Source organism: Coptis chinensis, chromosome 3 (genome assembly GCF_015680905.1).
Source record: "Coptis chinensis isolate HL-2020 chromosome 3, ASM1568090v1, whole genome shotgun sequence".
NCBI classification, from domain to species: domain Eukaryota; kingdom Viridiplantae; phylum Streptophyta; class Magnoliopsida; order Ranunculales; family Ranunculaceae; genus Coptis; species Coptis chinensis.
In genome coordinates, this window is record NC_141458.1 from 18,011 (window position 1) to 37,776 (window position 19,766).

The following is a 19,766-nucleotide window of genomic DNA, read 5'->3' on the forward strand; positions in this document are numbered from 1 at the left end:
GAGGCTCAAGTTACTTCAACACCTCCACTCAAACCAACTATAGACCAATACATCTGCAGGCCGAAGTGTTGATCTTCCCTCATTCGGATCAATGAAAAAATTCACGGGAGCCTCCTTCTTCACTTGTACTCCAGCCCTCCGAAATGCATCACATAAAATATCCCTGACATGATCAAGTCGGTATTTGAAACCTGAAAAATGTATAAATTATGCTGTCAATGATACTCCGTGCATGAATGTTCTTGAAAAGATGTAAAAACTATTGCGTACATATTATATTAAGTTTCTAAGAACAAATCCTAATTCGAATACTAGTGTGAGAATTCTAGAAAATTTTCATCATAGAAAAGGAAACAAGACTTTGTCACTAAGTACACTTATTTATAAAGAAGCTCTATACAACCTAAAAACTACGTAAATTTTGCTTCAGGTTCTTACCACCCTCAAACAAAAGGATGCTTTCTCCTCAAAAAGAAAAAAAAAAACCTAACATTTTCTTTTTATTCGAAGAGTAATACTACAAAATAATAAAAAAAAAAAACCCCAACATTTTCTTTTATTCGAAGAGTATATACTACAAAAAAAGAAAATGTTGGTTTTTTTTTTTTTTCTTTGTTTTTGTTTTTTTGTTTTGTTTTTTGTTTTTTGTTTTTTGTAGTATATACTCTTCGAATAAAAGAAAATATTGGGGTTTTTTTTTTTAATTTTTTGTAGTATTACTCTTCGAATAAAAGAAAATGTTAGGTTTTTTGTTTTTTTTGTAGTATATACTCTTCGAATAAAAGAAAATGTTGGTTTTTTTTTTTTTTTGGAGTATATTACTCTTCGAATAAAAGAAAATGTTGGTTTTTTAATTTTATATATATATATATATATATATATATATAAAAACCAACATTTTTTTTTATTCGAAAAATATAAAAAAAAAAACCCAACATTTTCTTTTTTTTGTAGTATATACTCTTCGAATAAAAGAAAATGTTGGGTTTTTTTTTTTTTTTTTTGTAGTATATTACTCTTCGAATAAAAGAAAATGTTGGTTTATTTTAATATATATATATATATAAATTTTTTTTTTGGTTTTTTTGGGTGGTTTTTTTTTATGTAGTATATACTCTTTGAATAAAAGAAAATATTGGTTTTTTTTTTTTTTTTTTTTGTAGTATATACTCTTCGAATAAAAGATTTTTTTTTTTCTAGAACATATAAAAGAAATATGATTTCTTCATTGAAAGATAATCCTATGTGAATAACTTAGCCAAATAAATAAGACAAAGTAATTAAATAAAACTTACAGTAAAACTTGTTTTCAAACTTCCAATTCAACGAGAATCGAAAGAAAGTCACCATCTCTTCTTCGATCTCCGTTTAACTCAATTACTTTGGATATGATGTACATTTCTCACACACCACATATTACAATATCCTCATTCAAACATTTCATCTGCCCTCTCAAAATCACAACAAAACTATACATGTGACACCTTTGAGAGAATTCCCTTGAGTTATAGTTACTTAGCTTCAAGAGTCATTTTTGTTGTCTTCAGTGGTGGTGTTATAAGAAAAGCTGATGTATAACAATTTCAGAGATGCTGGCATTGCCGTCTTGATTAATTATGATACTTCAAGAAGTAAGGTGATCTAAGAGAGGTTAGGCAATGATACCGGCAATTAGAAACAAACTGACACCTAATGCAAAGTTTAGCCTGATGTCTAATCCCAAGGATCCCGCCTAGGCCTAAGACCCACCTGCGGCATTTGCAACGTAACATGGTAAAATTATCCACAACTTAAATCAAACTTTTTGAAAAAATAAATATTGAGTACAAATGTTCGGATCCAACGTCTAGAAATGCTTCATTGAAAAAAAATGTTATGACTATGTAAATGAATTATCTGTCTTGGAAAAAATAGATTGACAAAGCATAGACCAATTACAGAAGCAAAGCACTCAGTAATACCCATAAATGCTTTAATGTAAATAATCAGCAATTAGCAACACCTCACAAATATTTTAATATAAATGCTTTTCTTTATTCCAATACAATTATTTCAAGATCTATCATCCCATATACAAAAGGATTGAAACTATACATGTATTCTAACTATAATCCTAAGGTATTCAAATGACAAATGAAATAAAATTTTCAAGAGGGGTTCCAAAGTCGTACCTAAAAATTTACCAACAATAGTGGAAAAAATCCAGACATTAAGGCATTTAAGGGCTATGCTCACTGATGAAAAGCTTTAGCCGACCAACCAACTGTACCTAAATCATGTTTCAAGAAGGTTCAAATTCCTCTATTAACCGCTAAGATCTAAATTAATGCCTCATTTTGAAACCACGTTTCCTACTGTTTCAGCGTTACCCCAAAGGACACTGCTAGCTAGCATATCTTTTATTAGTCCACTCCTTGTGCCTGACACATATTATTAACATGTGCAAATGCTTTTGTATTGGATGTGCATTTGGTAGAATGCTTGAATTCATTTATGAAATGACTTCCAAGTCATGAAGGGAAAAGAAAAATTGAAAAATCCGGCCTCAACAAAGAAATCTTAAGAATTTTCTTTTAAAAAAAGCTATGGGCTAAATTTCTTCAATCTTTAACAAAGATCGAAATTATTAATAATGAGAACATTAGGGGAATTAAGTTAGGAAACTTCTTCATTTTTTCAGTTGTAAACAAACTATTCCTCCATGTTAGCAGTATATACTCTTCGGCTTGCAATGATGCAAAACCAATACGCATATGTTCAAAAGAAATCTATAGTTCTATTCAAATCCGAGTCTTTCAGTAAGTAAACAATATATGTTTCTTACTGAAATCTAAGTTTGGTTTATTACTAAAAGTTAATGAATAATTGACTAAAATACAAAATGTTCCCAGTGAAACCGCTTAACCCACTTATATTTATGTCATCGAACTGAAAATAAACCAGTGAAATACATAAAATATGCCTCATTGGCAGAAGCATTATGCTGCCACATCGATAGCTGAGCAAATAACTATAGTGTGCAATCAAGAAAACATCATCTATGCAGTTAGTCAACCTAAAATGAATGGGTTTTTAAGTGTTGGTCCTACTAATAGTACGAAATTTTGGATTTTGTATAGAAATCTTAAATATTAATCTTTAGTCCTACTTCCGGTAGTTGCCCAGCAGCCAACTCAAGTACCAGAAGTATGACTAAAGACTATTATTTAAGTTTTTTTGTACCAAAGCCTAATAAACCAACAAATAGTATGACCAAGAATTAAAAAACCCTAAAATGAACAATGAGGAACTATTGTTACATGCACGTACCCAGACGAACATATTCAAACACATGAATAATTAGGCCTAAAAGCATAGTCGCTAAATCACTTTTATCACACCCAATTATACATCAACACAAAAAAACAAAGTCACAACCATAACATTTGTAAAGTAGCTAAGGTATGCGGGACTCTCAACATCACCACTAATTTAATAAACTTCTCAAACTCATTACAGTCATATAATTAGAAGCTCACATCGAATAATAGTCAACAATATACTTATTTAGGAGAAAAAAAACATAAAACAAATTTATCAAACTTATATTCAAACATAGAACTCCATTTGTTATTAAGAAAAATACACAACTAAAGTGAAAGGGATGTGTAAAGCCAATCATATACATACCCAAAGAACATAGTACATTGAAGTTATAAGAAACTGAAACCAAATATTTATGTCACACCATAATATTTTTTAACGAAATAGATGCTACATTACCAATGAAAAGATTCATTTGAGGCTAAGATTTTGAGGTTTGTGAAATATACTATAAAGCCTAACCCTGAAAATTAGATATTCTCATTAATGTGAAATAAAAAATGATCAAATACTCATTAGATTGTTCATAGCGGGAAACAACTATGCAATACTTACTGAGGCAATTTTTTCGGTCATAACATTAGGAAAGGTAAGTTCTTTCCTATTAAGAATAATATTGATTAGTGTAGCATTACAATCGGTAGAATGACTTTTTCCATAACCAAAATAATGGTAGAAACATAACAACACACTGCGGAGACTTTTCTCTGTCTCAGTGCTTGCTCATTACTAACAAAAAAAAATCTTCCTAGTGGTCAAGCAAATTGGATCAATCAAATTTCAACGAAAGTGGCATCAATTACCATATAGTCATTTTCCACAGATACTTCACAACACCGAACTCGTATACTGGATCAAAGTTTCACGACGACGATCATTATTGACTGGACATGGCAAAAATGGACTAACAACATAAACATGAAGAAAAATAGTAAGAAACAAAGCAAAACTTTATTTCGTCAAGCGTGGCCGGCCAACGAAGAAGGACACGTAATCAGTAATCTGTAATGTAAAAGTTACCTGAGACTTTGCTGGTTAGAGATGGAGAAGAGATGTCTAACTGAAGTTGATCACTGACGGTTCAAACACTTAGCTTTTACCAAAAATCTTAAACAAATACTGAGAAAATACGTTAATAAAGCAGGCAAACAGAATTTCTTATCTAGATGATAAAGATATTAAATATAATATGAACATTCCGCTAAAGAAATATAGATAGCAAGATATATAGGGGCATGTTATTTCGTACCTTTTGAATGTTTTTCTAAAAGGTTCCAGCAAGCAATTTAAAGGAAATTTATACCAAATGGAAAGGAGGGAAGAAGTTATAAGAGAATTTGGAATGAACGATTTAAGGCGAGTGGACAGTTTAAGAAGCTAATGAAGTGGTAGATGCAGCGGAAGTGACAAAGTATCTAACCGTTTTTTTTTTGGCAGAACTTAAACCCCAATAACCAAATGGTAACGGAAATTTATAGTGTAAATTTATATTAAATCCCCAAGGGTCAAAAAAATATTTTCATTTAAAACTTTTTTAATTTAAAAAAATAACACCCGCAACTATGAAAATAGGATTTGAAGTTCTTATTAAGAAAGAGAACTGCTTCAGTGGTTCTTATCTCTTGGGTAGTCAAAAGTTGGCTCGAGAAATAAAACGTTTGCATGCGGTACGTTGAATGACTAATTAAGTTGCGGAAAAATATTTAGTAACATTTAAATCACTATCAACATACTTTAATTTTCATTGAGAATATTCTCAAAGGGGTTTCAAAACAATCTTTGTCGTACACATGTTTTTAGCCGATCCCAAAACAATCCTAATGCAGATCCCTGCGCGATCCCAACCACAAGTTATCTTCCCATTTTGTCCTTAGATATATATTATAGCTATACCCTCTTAGCTCTATTTTTCAAGGCTTCATAAAGTCTCCAATTTTTTGTAAACTCTAATACTAATTACAAAAAAAAAAACAATTCCAAATCCTTAGATATATATTATAGTTATACCCCTCACCAATCTATTTTTTGGAACACTCACAGAGACTCCAATTTTTTCCAAACTCTATTACTATTTACTAATTACAAAAAAAAATATGATATAAATAAAGAACCAATCCCATCTAGAGTTTCACAAAGTCTCCAACTTTTCCTAAACAATATAGCTAATTACAAGAAAAAAAAAAAATATACAAAAACTAAATTGCTAAAAACAATAGTTTCAACCAAAAATAATTTTCCTAAAACACTTACGCGACAAAGAATAGTTTCCACACTAATCTCAGGTGAAGTTCAACATAACAGAGTTTCTTTCTAGAAAATGACAATTAAACTATAAAAAAACAAAGGAAAAAATAAATTGAGTTGCTTGAACATTTACTTTATGCATTTGTTAACCACACATGTGACTATGGAAAAAAAAGTAAACTAATCATAAAATAAGTAACAGTACAGGTGTACACCCAAAACAAATAAAATTGTATTGTATGCACTACATATATGGGCCTAACAAATAAAGTTGGATCAATTTGATGTGTTATCCACTGTGGGATTTAGACATTTAGTCATAGTTAAAGATTTCAAAAACTACAATTCCGACCACAATAATTATGACATATTCCAATTAAATTTATGAATTTTATAATTTCCAATTTTAGCGGAATAACGAGATTCAATTAAAACGGACGTTGACTTAAATAAATTATATAACTATTTATTTAGTTAAAGTGGACGTTGGGCTTAAATAAATTATATACCAAACCAAAACAAATTACATGTGGAAAATTAAATTATACAAAAAATAACATCACAAAATATATAATAGAAAAAATGAAAAAAAAATAACGGCAAACCAATAATGACAAATATTATAAAATATATATAATACTGTATGAAACTAACATCAAAGAACAATTAACGGGAAACATAAAACTAGATGCAAATGCATCAAACTAATCTCAAATAATATTTAACGAAAAATCAAAAATTGGATACACATGCAAACATTAAACTAATCTTAAAAAGTAATTAATGAACAATCGGAATATGGATACAACTGCATTAAACTAACCTCAAAGAATAATTAATAGAAAATCAAAACTTGGATGCAAATACATCAAACTAACATAAAAAAATAATTGTCGGGAAATTGAAAACTAGATGCAAATGCATTGAACTAACCCTCATAGATTAAATTAAAAGAAAATCGGAAACTGGATGCAACTGTATTGAATTAGCCTAAAAAAATTAACTATAAATTGGAAACATGATGCAAATGCGTGAAACTAATCTTAAAAAATAATTAATAGAAAATCGAAAACTGGATGCAACTACACTGAACTAATTCCAAAAAATAAATTGGATGCAAAGCATTGAACTAACCTCAAGAAATAATTAACGGAAAATTGGAAACTGGATGAAATTCATTGAACTAACCTTAAACAATAATTAATGGGAAATCAGAAACTAGATGCAAATACAACCTCATCGAATAATAAATGAGAAATCGAAAACTGGATGCAAATGTATTAAACTAATCTCAAAAAATGATTAACGAAAAATTGAAAACTGGATGCAAATGCATTGAACTGATCTTGAAGAACAATTAACAGGAAATTAGAAATTGGATGCAAATGCATTGAACTAACTACAAAGAATAATAAACAAGAAATCGAAAACTGGATGTAACTGTATTGAACTAACCTCAAAAAATAAATAACAGAAAATCAGAAACTTGATGCAAATGCATTGAACTAATCTCAAAATATAGTTGTGTTATATGTTGTGGGAATGTCTCGATAAGTATAGTTTTATATTTAAAACGGTGTTTATCTTATCTTTTTTATTATGATTGGGAACACCTTGCTATTTAAGTAGCTTCAATATGAACTTCTTCTTATTAGACAATCTCACATAACTTCAATCAAACTTCTATTATTAAATAACAAAATGAAGTTGAAGGGTTTTATCAATGGTGAGTTATTTTTTTTAATAGAAAGTACATGAGGTTTTCATGTTATAAGAAATTTGGATGAGTGATCAATACAATATTTGTATATAATAGTTCTGCATATATAGTTGCATATATTTTTCAAAATAATTAATATGATAGGACCCGTTCATAGATAATCTTTGAAGATCCCACATAGTGAGTCAGGTATAATTTAAAGAATAATTAATATAAAATCGGGAACTGGATAATCTTTGATGATCTCATATAGTAAATCAAGCATAATTTATTTTTATGTCATGTTTGCAATTAAGGACACTACATATGGATTAGTAGAAAGTTGGTATTACAAACCATATTGGATAATTAAAAGGAAATCAAAAACTGGATTCAAATACATTTAACTGAGCTCAAAGAGTAATTAACAGGAAATCAAAAAAATTATGCATATACGATAAACTAAACTCAAAAATTAATTAACTAGAAATCGGAAACTGCTACAACTGTATTAAACTAACGTCAGAGAATAACTAACGGAAATTAGAAATTAGATGCAAATCCTAAAAAAATATTTAACGTGAAATCGAAAACGGTATGCAAAAATGCATCAAACAAACCTCAAATAATAATTAACGGAGAATCGGAAACTGGATGCAAATGCATTGAACTAACCTCAAAAAATAATTAACAGAAAATCAAAAACCGAATGCAACTTTATTGAACTAAACTCATAGAATAATTAGCGGGAAATCAGAAACTAGGTGCAAATGCATTGAAATAACCTCAAAGAATAGTTAACAAGAAATCAGAAACCGGATGAAATTGCATTGAACTAACCTCAAAGCATAAATAATCAGAAATCATAAACTAGATGTAGATGTATCGAACTAACCTCAAAGAGTTATTAATGAGAAATCGAAAACTGGATGCAAATGCAATAAACTAATCTAAAGACTAATTAACAAAACATTGAAAAATGGATTGCAACCGTGATTGAACTAACCTCAATGAATAATTAATGAGAAATCATAAATTTGATACAACTACATTGAACAAACCTTAAAAATAATAATGCGAAAATCAAAAACTTGCGCAAATGAATTGAACTAACCTCAAAAGAACAATTAATCGGAAAATCGAAATTAGATGCAACTACATTGAACTAACCTCAAACAATAATTAATAAAAATCGAAACCTGGATGCAACTACATTGAAATAAAAATTGGATGCAATATCCTTGATGAATATTTAACGAGAAAATCTAAAAACCTGGATTTAAATGCATTAAAATAACCTCAAAGAATAGTTAACTAGAAATCGGAAACCGGATGTAATCGCGATCGAACTACCCTCAAAACATAAATAACCGGAAATTGGAAGCTAGATGCGAACTAACCTTGAAAAATAATTAACTAGAAATCAGAAACTGGATGCAGATATATTGAACTAACGTCAAAGAGTAATAAACAGAAAATTGGAACCTGGATGCAAATGCAATGAGTTAATCTCAAAGAGTAATTAACGAAACATTGAAAACTATATGCAACTGCATTGAATTAACTTTAATGAATAATTAAAGAAAAATCAGAAACTTGATACAACTACATTGAATTAACCTCAAAGAATAATTAATAGGAAATCGGAAACTAGATGCAACTACATTGAACTAATCTCAAATAATAATTAACGTAAAATCGAAAACTTGATGCAAATGCATTGAACTAACCAAAAAAACATAGTTTATTATTATATATATAAGGAAAATATAATGTCTCGACAAATATAGTTTTGCATTTTAAAGTAAGTGTTTATTATAATTCTTTTATTATAATTGGAAATGTCTTTCAATTTATTCAAGTAAGCCCAATATCATTTTGAGAAGCTACATTGGGCATTCTCACATAATTTTAATCAAACTTCTATTATTAAACCTAACAACAAAAATAAGTCGATAAGTTTTATCAAAATTTAGTGCTTTCTTTTTATAGAAAGTGGCGCAAGAAATTTGAATGAGTGATTAATATAATTTTTTTATCTCATAGCTCTGCATAGTTGTTAATATTTTTTAAAATAATTTAATATAACGACACCCGTTCGTAGGACGGGTTCGAAAGCTAGTTTTGTTATAATAGATGCTTTACAATTTGGAATATCAACATTTAGAAATTAAAGCCCAAAACAAAAATAGTAAGTACCGCAGTTTTAAGTATTGAGAAGCATTATATAAGGAGTACTTAAATACTTCAGTCATCAGTTATCCGGTAAATTTTCGAACTTATAGGAGCATTAGACCATACATGGATTAGTCCCTTTCTGTTACCAGTGTATATCTCATTGTGATCCTCATCATAGAAGACAGCAGTCACCTCTTCAAGAGCTTGACATATAGTACTCTGGATCAACGACCTCCTCATTCTGCCGCGAGGGATGCTACGAAGGTTGGGGTCACTCGAAGAGATCTTTGCAACGCATCTTCCTGTTAAGATGTTACTTATGTTGATTGATCCAACTGCAAAAGCTGAAAAAAAGGATTCTTTAGATCAAGAAAGCTAAGATGGGAAATTCTAATTTCCAAAAGAAGATACTAGTATAATACAAGAGGACTATTACAAGAACAGTGGATACGGTTCATTAGTATATGCCCATTGTTAAACGAGTCTAGTAAATAGGGAATTCAATGGAAACCTACATTCTTTATCCATCTCAGCTCCTTCATCTCTACAGTATGAAATAATTATGTTTTGATCTGTAGTTGTGCAGATGGTGCTCCTGTTGAGGTCAGTGTAATACAACAAGTGGTCTTGGAAGGAAGTCATTTGTTTTCCTTGCAAGTTCCATGCAGAGATAGTTCTATTTCGGAATGTCAAGAACATCTGTTGCTCGTAGAGGAAGATGGAATCAGATGGACTCATCAATTCTGTACAGCTAACTTTAATTACCTCTGAATTTATTACCTGCTCAAACACAAAGTAGGTATTTGAAGGTTCTCACTTTGTTGCTTCACCAGAAGCTTCTCATTGAACTGCTCGATAAAATTGACCTCCTTGTTAGGTTGTAGCAAGTGACGAAAAGACTTTATCACTGTTCCATTTTCGATGGATAACAGTTTTACTGGAAGATAGTCGACATCTCTATTGAATATCAGCAGCAAGATTCCTGGACTGTCATACACGACCCACGACATAATACTTGAAATTTAAAGTTGGAAGAAAAATAGATAAATGGAAAGTAACTAAGCAAATACAGACCTAATCTTGAATCCTGAATATTCTTTTCAGATATTGAATACAAGAATGAGTAGTCCTTGAGCTCAAACACCTTGTAGATGCTGCAAGAATTCGCATAGACACTCATTTAGCATTAGCTCACTGTAACTAGAGGCAAGAAGACCAATGCACTAATTAACCATCGTACGTCTAAACTAGTGCCCCTAATCATCCATTGAGGCATGTTTATTTACGATTTAATAGTGACAGAAGCACCTAAGTTGCACCCTCTGCAGCAATAAGCAATATCAACAAACCATATTTGTTTACCTATCCGAGTAAGTTATGACTTTGCCATTTACATCATCAAATTCAACAAAGCCAGGCCACTTTAGTGATTCTGATTCAAACAGAGGAACTCCGGCATACAGATGATTCCGCTTAATACACCTACAGAAATTATGTGACGCCATCACAAATGATGGACGATAAACGTTTAATGTTAGCAAATTACAAAGATCTCAAACTTATGTATGACCAGTCGGATATCTAAATACTGAAAATCATGGACCACAAACATTGAATGTAGGCAATGGCATGACAAACTGAATACTGGTAACTTCATTACGCCGAAACATTAAGGCTGGGATTTCCCTTTTCCCAAAATTAACAAACAAAAAAGGATATCATTGAGTTTATTTAAGCTAGAGCGAATGGTGAGCTGGTTCATACTCGATGGATGTCGTCTTGCACGTCAACGAGGTGTAGTGATCGGACGCATGAATTGATACCGTAATGAGCGACTCATTGTTCGCGTTATAGAAAAGACTTCTAATGATCTGGTCACTGCTGATATTCAGAAAGCCAATGTGTTCACTGGACACTGTCAAATTAGCACGCAAAATACAAACAAGAGTCAGGACACAAACAAATTACAGGAGGTTAGAAATCTAAAATTCATTGCAAACATAACATTAAGCAGCTTGAAGTATCCAATGCGCTTTTGCTTAAAACTATAAAGTGAGCAAAAACAATACTTACAGAGACTAAAAGCAGCACAGGCACCGGACTGCGTAAGAGCAAATATAACATCTTTTGCTACAATAATATCCATAATCTTCGATCTCTTCTTCAGAAACCGTAGTTCCACAGGCAAATGAGCTTTTGGATGAAATATATCTAACTCTTCCTGGTCATGGACAAACAGATCATTTGGTCTTATCAATTCACTGATCAATATTTAGGAAGAAAGAAACAAGGCAAGAAACACCAAAACAAAATAACTGAAAACTAATGTATCAACTGGAACACCATCAGTGTCCTTCCATCTACCCACAGTTACAGATTTATAGTTATATAACTCAAGAAAAAGAAGTGATACATGCACAGAAGCCAAACCTGAAGCTGAAATTTTTTAAATTTCTCGTGAGCATCCGAAGAAGCAACAGGACTCATATCCATCAATTATTCTGTCGTTGCTAAAGCTTTCAAACTTACCTGCATGAACTTTAACCAATGTTTAGTTGCACAACTCACAAAGTCACGAGTGCAACTTCTCGGTGCATAACTTAATAAATAGTATGGCGTCCCATTGACTCCCAATGAAAGATTAACTTACAGATTTTACTTAACCGTGTGATAGTTAATGCTTGACTTTGGGAATTTAGAGTGATCCTTACAGAAACTCTTGATACATTTTAATACTTTTACCAATTATTCTGAATTCTGCCAACTCTAGTCCATCACTGCGTTTGGTCTCAAATTCGAGCCTCGCCTTGTGCCTACCCTCGGGACCATATGGCCCAGTTCCATAACCTCAGCTAAAGAAGCGTTAAAGAAGTAACAAAACTTCTAAGTTTTTTACAGTTTATTAAGGAATCACTCTCAAAAATCTCTACAGCTTTAAGGTAATTTTCTCTTTTCTTTTTCATTCTGTTAGGATTTACGAACAGCATGTTGCCGGTCATATTACGCCTAGGAACCAAACTCTTAAGTCTGTGTTAGGACCACTTCAAAGCGTTCACCTATTAGTATTACAGATTACCGTCCACTTTATCCACGATCATCAATCTCTTCTGATTCCTTCTTTGTAGCTTCGTTGTAAGTATGAAAGTCACCTCTGAGCCCACAACTTTAAATGCTTAACTAACTTTGGTTGGAGGCGATCGAGTTCGAATTTGTTCACGTGTGGGGATGTTCAGACTCATCCATCAGAGTTTGGACCCATTTCTTTGTTTTCCACACGTGAGTAGTACCTAACAATCATACACAGTTGTACACACGATAAAGACAATGCGACGTAAGATTACAGAAAGGCTGAGTAGATGCTGCACCCTAACGCCGTTAAATATCACACCCACACTGTTCCTTCTTTTAAAAGTCCGATACTTTAGTGTCAAGCACGTGGTAGTTCACTGGTAACTCTAAATTGCCCCGGCAGATAACCGGTAAACTATAGCAAAGTAGCAAACTTCAAAAGCTTGATATCGTTCAAAATGTCATTCTTTCAAATCTCGGCATGCAGTCTACGGTGTACAAACTTTACAAAGGGTTCAATACAAGAACAAGAATCTCCACCTGCTCTGTATCTCCCATCATAGTAACATCATCTAGATACCAAGCTTCTAGTAATAAGTTAATAACTGACAACTAGACTGGATCCGTAGAATGAGGGGATGCAACACCAGTGTAAAGAGAAGGGGACCCAAAGAGTCGCCTTGTTGGACCCCAGCTGCAGACTATATGCAGCCATCTCCCAAATATAATCTCGTAGTTTGACAATAGAAGTACTCTACCCAAGGAGCAATAGCTGGGCCACAGATACGAACCTCTCTCAACATGGTAGTCCGATCAACCATGTTAAAATCATTCTGAAAATTTACAAATAGCATTGAAAGAGAGATACTGTTACTATTAGCATACACTATACGGTTGACATCATGCAAAATCGCTTCTGCTCCACCATAAACACCAACCCCATACTAAATATCATGTAAGTACCCTACCACATCTTTGGAAACTCCTTTCATTATTGCAATCTTGGAGACTAGATACCGCCAAACCTTGCCCACGCCTACGGGATCTAATACTATTATCAGATCTTTAAGAAGTGGAGTAAAGTGGAGCTTCAATGAATTCCACTAACGGTAAATGCGTGGACATCGCCTCTCAGAACCAAAGATTCACCACAGGGATTAATGCATCTAGTAAATTAGATGATATAATTGTTGTAACACCACTCATGACATCCAACAAATGCTGAGCTCGAAGACCATCACAACCATAAAAAGTACCTTTCAGAAACCTAATACATGACAATAGGGCATCTCTCTCTACCATTAAAGGGGGCTCAACAAAAGGAACAGTTAGTTTTACCGGTGGTTGTCGCATCGGGTGTTTTTCCTCTAATGCACATATGGTCTCTACAGTATTGGAGGCAACTCCTGATAATGACAACACTTTTCCGTTGCCGCAAAATGTCCATCAACAACTTTCTGCAAGCATCAAACAATAGTTTTTTTTTTTTTTTTTTTTGGTAACTCAATATACATCAGTTTATTTATTTATTTATTATTTTTTTTGGTAACTTAATATATATCAATTTTTTTTTCATTTTTTGGTAACTTAATATACACCGTTAGTTGTTGTTGTTGTTTTTTTTTTTTTTTTTTTTTTTTTTTTAAGTGAAAATTTTACCGATAATGATAACTAGTTTTACAAATTATTAGGACAAGGATGCAACAAGTTGCACTGCAAGTCCTTTCTGAATGACAAATCATATCTTCCTAAATACAAACACGTTAGAACCAGCTGTCATTACGTTACTTTCCATAACTTTCTGAAGTCGCCTGAGGAGCTCAACAAACTGTTGTTCCAAAAAACCGAAAGTGTCAAAATTAAACAGAATGAAACAATGCTGGTTAGCTCTGCAAGCTTCATCATGCTTCTCCATTTCCCTGGCAGTGCTCTCTTAGCTGCTTCTCCCACCTCAAAGCTACCATTTCCCAACCTTACCAATGAAGAGACTCCAGTTACATCAATACATGCATGTTTTCCCTCATACCAACTATAGATCAAGAATTGGCTTAAGAAATGGAGTAAGCGGAGCACTCGCAAAGAATTTCGCTAACGGCTGTACGTGGACATCATCCCTGTAACCAAAGATTTACCATAGGGATCAATGCATCTAGTAAATTAGACAATATAGCTGCTGCAACACCACTCATGATATCCAACAAATGCTGAGCTCGAAGACCATCCCAACCATAAGAAGTACCTTTCAAAAATGACCTAATACATGACAATAGGGCGACTCTCTATACCACTAAAGGGGATTCAACAAAAGGAACAGTTGGTCTTACCGGTGGTTGTCGCATTAGGTGCTTCTCCTCAAATGCACATATGGTCTCTACAATATTGGAGGCAACTCCTGATGATGAGAACACTTTTCCAATCCAACAAAATGTCCATCAGCAACTTTCTACAAGCATCAAACAATAGTTTTTTTTGTAACTATATACATCAGTTTTTTTTTTTTTTTTTTTTAATATATATCAATTTTTCATTTTTTTGGTAACTTAATATACATCGTTAGTTGTTTTTTTTTATTGGTAACTTAATATATATCAATTTTTCATTTTTTGGTAACATAATATACATCGTTAGTTGTTGTTGTTGTTTTTTTTTTTTTTTTTTTTTTTTTTATTGTAACCTAATATACATAAATTTTTTTTTAAGTAGAAATTTTAACAGGAGCATCTTTCTTCACTTGTACTCCAGGCCTCCAAAATGCATCACACAAAATGTACTCCACCCGCGACATACTATGTTCAAGTCCCTCCCTCGGGAAAGCAAGTAGAAAATCTTTTGCATGTTCAGACTGCAAGCATCCATTGACTGCTTTCTGACGAGCAGATAACACAAACTCCCTCTCATGACCAGCAAAAATCTTACCATAGAATGCTTCTTCCAAAACTTTTTGTGGTTTTGAGGGGATGGTCACATTCACAACCATAGAACTATGGTCAAAATCGGGTATACAGAGACTCAATGCATTGCCAGCAACCTCAAGAATCTCATCCAAAGGCACTTGGCCACAACTCTTAAGAATGTGGTTCTGATGTTTAGAGGTCTGACAACGGGAGGCCACAAAAGCAAAAGTAGAGACATCAGTGACACAATACATACCAAACCCACCAAGATGTAACGGGAGTGTCGATACACGCCACTGCAAATCATCGAAGTCAGGACCATCAGAAACAATAATACCTTGGAGAACACTGTGGAGATGCTGATCAAAAGTCTTATATGCATTTCTGAAAAAGGGTACTGGACAAGTACGAATCACAAACACCAACCTAGAGAGTCCAGCAAAAGCATATAAAAGCGATAACTCACAATGTGGATATTCTAATGGAACTAAACAGTCCATCAAAGTCATAACCTTTTCAACACACTTGAGAGCAAGGTCCATGACAAAGGATGAATCAGTGTTGAGGACGGGACAAATCTGAGGAAAGAGACCCGGACTGGTGTGACGTTGATCCAGTGATGGCCAAAATATCTCACTTTTAGACACATTAAGAACCAGCCCGTAAGAAGGACCTTCTTCCTGAATTATACCCAAAGCTGTCGCCACCTATTCTATATCTCCGATCAGAGTCCCATCATCTAGGTGCCCAGCTTCTAGAAATAACTGACAACTGGAGTAGATTCGTAGAATTAGGGGATGCTACACTAGTGCATAGAGAAGGGGACCCAAAGGGTCGCCTTGTTGGACCACAACAGCAGACCATATGCAGCTATCTCCCAAATATAACCTCGCAGGTTGACAATACAAGTACTCGACTTAAGGGGCAATAGCTGGGCAACAGACACAAACCTATCTTAACATGGTAGTCCGATCAACCATGTTAAAAGCATTCTGAAAATCTACAAGCGGTATCGAAAGAGAGGAACCGTCACTTTTAACATACATTATACGGTTGTCAGCATGCAAAATTTCTTCTGCTCCACCATAAACACCAACATTATACGAAAAATACTGTAAGTACCCTACCACATATTTGGAACCTCCTTTCATTGCAATCTTGGAGACCATACGCCGCCAAACCTTGCCCAAAGCTACATAGGATGAATACTATTATCCGGCTTAAGAAGTGGAGTAAGCGAAACACTCGCAATGAATTCCGCTAACGACTGTACGTGGATCGTCCTTCTAACCAAAGATTCACAATAGGGATCAATGAATCTAGTAAATTAGACGATATAGGTGCTACAACACCACTCATGACATCCAACAAATGCTGAGCTCGAAGACCATCACGACCATAATAAGTACCTTTCAGAAACGACCTTATACATGACAATAGGGTGTCTCTCTCTACCACTAAACGGGGATCAACAAAAGGAACAGTTGGTCTTACATATGGTTGTTGCATTGGGTGTCTCTCCTCTAGTGCACATATGGTCTCCACAGTATTGGAGGCAACTCCTGATGATGACAACACTTTTACCGCTACAGCAAAATGTCAATCAGCAACTTTCTGCAAGCATCGAATTTTTTTTTTTTTTTGTAACTTAATATACATTTTTTTTTTTTTTTTTTTTTTTTTTTTTTGGTAACTTAATATATACCATTTTTTCTTTTCTTTGGGTAACTTAATATACATCATTAGTTTTTTTTTGGTAGCCTAATATACATCATTTTTTTTTAAGTGGAAATTTTATCGATAATGATAACGCGTTTTACAAATAATTAGGACAAGCGTGCAACAAGTCCTTTCTGAATGGCAAATCATATCCTCCTTAATACAAACTCGTTAGAATCAACTGTCATTACGTTACTTTCCATAGCTTTCTGAAGTCGCTTGAGGAGCTTAACAGACTGTTGTTCCAAGAAATCGAAAGTGTCAAAATTAAATAGAATGAAACAATGTTGGTTAGCTCTGCAAACTTCCTCATGCTTCTCCATTTCCCTATCGCTAATCTCTTAGCTGCTTCTCCCACCACGAAGCAACCATTCCCCAACCTTACCAACGGAGAGACTCCAGTTACATCAACACATGCATGTTTTCCCTCAAACCAACTGTAGATCAAGACAGCCGCAAGCTTAAGTGTCGATCTGCCCTTATTCGAATAAGTGAGAAAATTAACAAGAGCTTTTTTTTTTTCACTTATACTCCAGCCCTCCAAAATTCATCACACAAAATATACTCCATCGGCGACATACGATGTCCAAGTCCCTCCATCGGGATAGCAAGTAGAAAATCCTTTGAATGTTTTGACTGGAAGCAACCAATGACTGCTTTCTGACAAGCAGATAATACAAACTCCTTCTCAAAACTAGCAACAATCTTACCCTAGAACGCTTTCGCCAAAACTTTTTGTGGTATTGAGGGGACGGTGACATTCACAGTCAAAGAACTGTGGTCAAAATCGGGTATACAGAGACTCATTGCATTGCTAGTAACATCAATAATCTCATCCAAAGGCACTGGGCCACAACTCCTAAAAATGTTGTTCTGATGCTTAGAGGTTTGACAACGGGAGGCTACAAAAGCAAAAGTAAAGACATCAGTGGCACAATAAATACCTAACCATCTAAGACGTAATGGAAGTGTCGATAAATGACTGTAAATCACCGAAATTAGGACCATTAGAAACCAAAATACCTTGGAGAACACTGCAGAGATGCTGATCAAACGTCTTAGTTGCCTCTCTGAAAAAAGGTAGGGGACAAGTACGAATCGCAAAGACCAACTTAGAGATCCCAGCACAAGCATATAAAAGCGATAACTCATACTGGCGATCTTCTAATGCAGCTAAACGGTCCATCAAAGTCGTAACTTTTTCAACACGCTTGCGAGCAAGGCCCATGACAAAGGATGAATTAGTGCTGAAGATGGGAGAAATCTGAAGGAAAGAGACCCGGATTGGAGTGACGTGGATCCGGTGATGGCCAAAATATCTCAGTTTTAGACATATTAAGAACCAACCCATAAGAAGGACCTTCTTCCTTAATCATACCCAAAGCTGTCGCCACCTGTTATGTATCTCATATCAGAGTCCCATCATTTCTAGGTACCAAGCTTCTAGCAATAACTGACAACTGGACTAGATCCATAGAATCAGGGGATGCAACACCAGTGCAAAGAGAATGGGACCCAAAAGGGTTGCCTTGTTGGACCCCAACAGCAGACCATATGCAGCCATCTCCCAAATATAACCTCACAGGTTGACAATACAAGTACTTTCGACCTAAGGGGCAATAGCTGGGCAAAGATACAAACCTCTCTCAACATGGTAGTCCGATCAACCATGTTAAAAGCATTCTGAAAATATACAAGCAACATCGAAAGAGAGGTATTGTCACTGTTAGCATACAGTATACGGTTGTCAACATGCAAAATCGCTTCTACTCCACCAAAAACACCAACCCTATACTAAAAATCCTGTAAGTACCCTACCACATCTTTGAAAACTCCTTTCATTGCAATCTTGGAGACCAGACGCTGCCGAACCTTGCCCAAAGCTACAGGACGAATACTATTATCCGGCTTAAGAAGTGGAGTAAGCGGAACACTCGCAATGAATTCCGCTAACGACTGTACGTGGATCGTCCTTGTAACCAAAGATTCACAAAAGGGATCAATGAATCTAGTAAATTAGACGATATAGGTGCTACAACACCACTCATGACATCTAACAAATGCTGAGCTCGAAGACAATCACGACCATAATAAGTACCTTTCATAAACGACCTTATACATGACAATAGGGCGTCTCTCTCTACCACTAAACGGGGATCAACAAAATGAACAGTTGGTCTTACCGATGATTGTCGCATTGGGTGTCTCTCCTCTAGTGCACATATGGTCTCCACAGTATTGGAGGTAACTCCTGATGATGATAACACTTTTACCGCTACAACAAAATGTCAATCAGCAACTTTCTGCAAGCATCGAACAACAGTTTTTTTTTTTTTTTTTTTGGTAACTTAATATACATAAGTTTTTTTTTTTTTTTTTTTTTTTTTTTTTTTTTTTGGTAACTTAATATATACCAGTTTTTCTTTTTTTTGGGTAACTTAATATACATCATTAGTTTTTTTTTGGTAGCCTAATATACATCATTTTTTTTAAATGAAAATTTTATCAATAATGATAACGAGTTTTACAAATAATTAGGACAAGCGTGCAACAAGTTGTGCTCCAAGTCCTTTTGAATGGCAAATCATATCCTCCTTAAT

At 33.9% G+C, this 19,766-nt stretch overlaps 1 pseudogene across 1 annotated transcript; it reads right to left on the minus strand.

The window, feature by feature from the left end:
* Positions 1-9,393: 9,393 nt before the first annotated feature.
* On the minus strand, positions 9,394-12,078 carry LOC147506937 (uncharacterized; annotated as a pseudogene). The gene is made up of 7 exons (XR_015217492.1): positions 11,915-12,078; positions 11,558-11,705; positions 11,249-11,399; positions 10,847-10,966; positions 10,555-10,638; positions 10,000-10,471; positions 9,394-9,828 (listed from the first exon to the last, which is right to left on the minus strand). The product of XR_015217492.1 is annotated as an uncharacterized LOC147506937 (transcript).
* Between the last annotated feature and the right edge of the window lie 7,688 nt (positions 12,079-19,766).